Source organism: Solanum tuberosum, unplaced genomic scaffold, assembly GCF_000226075.1.
Source record: "Solanum tuberosum cultivar DM 1-3 516 R44 unplaced genomic scaffold, SolTub_3.0 scf00376, whole genome shotgun sequence".
In the NCBI taxonomy this organism is placed as follows: domain Eukaryota; kingdom Viridiplantae; phylum Streptophyta; class Magnoliopsida; order Solanales; family Solanaceae; genus Solanum; species Solanum tuberosum.
Genome location: NW_006239305.1, coordinates 475,408 through 477,677, shown reverse-complemented (window position 1 = coordinate 477,677; position 2,270 = coordinate 475,408).

Sequence of the window (2,270 nt, the reverse complement as noted above, 5' to 3'; positions counted from 1 at the left end):
CAAGCGAGATTGGGAGAAGGAGGAGAGAGGTGAAGAAGAGAGGTGAATTGTATATGTATATAGGTTAGATAATTGTATATTATACATATGCATTTGTATATATGGCAAGCGAGATTGGGAGAGGGAGGAGAGAGGCGAGCGAGATTGGGAGAGGGAGGAGAGAGGCGAGCGAGATTGGGAGAGGGAGGAGAGAGGTGAGCGAGAGAGGGCAGAGAGTGGGAGAGAGGTGAATGTATATAGGTTAGATAATTGTATATTATACATATGTATTTGTATATTCTGGCGAATTATACATATACAAACGTGGCTAATTACACAAACTCGAAGTCAGCCCGCGTAATTAATATATAATGTTAGTCGTGAGTCGTAATTATAGCAAACTATAGCTATGATGAGTAATTAAGTAGTATAAGTTTGCTTAACCACATAATTTTCCCTATAAATTCCAGCTTTTCATATGACATGTTTAAAGCCACAAGATTGAAGGGCAATTTAGTACATTTGACATAACTTTAATTTAGGACCTCAAGATTCAAAATTCTTCTTTATTTTCTAAAACTCCGTACCAAATCAAATCAGGTCACTCTTTTTGAAACGGAGGGAGTAATACTTATAGACAGCCGACGTGTATTCTTCTTTATTTAATTAATCATTTATTTAATAAGAAGCAGCTATATTAACTTTAGAAGCCACTTTAGTTTACCGACGTCAAATTAAGTCATTTGAATACCTAATTAAGTAACTAACAAACAATTTGAGAAGAGCCAAGTTTGAACTTGTAGTCAAAAACTGCACATGGAACTTCCGTGTCGCTGTCATTTAGTCCGTGTTCTAGTATCTTTCAACCACATCCCCAGTGAACATAAACACATAAAATACTGGATCCCCTTTATTACTACAGGAAAATAGTTCTTTAGCGACTGAAAAGTTGATAGATCAAAAATCCTTTTATCATCGGTTGTCAAAAATTTCGACATTAAAAATTCAGTCGTCAAAGGTTCTTTTATAACAATATAAATTCTGATTATTTTTAGTGACATCATTTTTTTTCTTCACAAATTTGTTGATCAATCATAAAAACAACTTTTGATGAAATTTTTGTCGTTACAAGTGATTTTAGCCATCAAGATTTTCTTTATTAACGGTATATAATGTTTAACAATTGAATTTTCTTTCGCTAATGCTTGCCCGTTTAACTGTTGGAGAACTTGTTATCAAAGAGTTATAAAGACCATATTTCCCTTCGCAAATAAGGAGTGAATTTTGCAACGAACAAGAAATTGAGTGTAACAAGTTTGAACTTGTAGTCAAAAGGCAGCACAAGGACCTTCAATGTCACTGTCATTTAGTCCGTTTTCTAGTATCTTTCAATTGTAACACCACACTTGCTGTGACATAATTTATTTTATGTTTAAACTTCTAACTGAATTTCATTGGCTGAAAAACTAACTATGAGGGTTACGTTACTACAAATTCATTGATTTTGGCACAAGAATCCCACATTTTCATACCAATACAACTTGTTAGACCAAAATTGGAATAAGAGACCATCTGCTTCAAAATTAAAACTCCCACTTGTGACCCAATCGTTATCCTCTTTTTAAAAAAATAATTGTTGAGTATAGTTTATCCACAAGGCTTCTTGGCCGACAGAGCAAGCCCTTAATGGTCCCTAGTTTTAACTTTCCAAAATCCAATTTCTATACTTGCAAAAGTCTCCACTCTTTTGCAAATTGCAATGCTTGTCATAACTCATAACATCACCCTATTCCTAGTGGCTTGGACTATTGCAATTTGGGAGTTTGAGTTGTACACAAGTCAATAGGGATTTTCCTAAAAAAGTACTTATATATTAAAACTGAAAAAGAAAAAATAGTGAGAAGAGCAAGATAATCCAACCATATTCCTCTATATTGAATCCATTGGTTAAGTATTTAACTATTTTAAAATGTACCATTTTGTTTTAGGGCCAGTTTGGCCATGAATTTCATGATATGGAATCATGATATGGAATCATGATATGGTATCATGATATGGAATCATGAGATGAAATTGAAGGTTTGTTTGGACATGCGATATGAAATTTTTGTGTTGTATATTTTCTCATAAACATAAAAATCTCATAAGTTGTAAAACTATTAAAATAGCCCCAATTGTTTATTCAATCTTATCAAATAAACAAAAAATTATAAAATCGCATAATAAATTATTACAAAGTTATCTGTTCTCCACTTAAGTAATTGTTTCATCTAACTTTAATTTAATAAAAA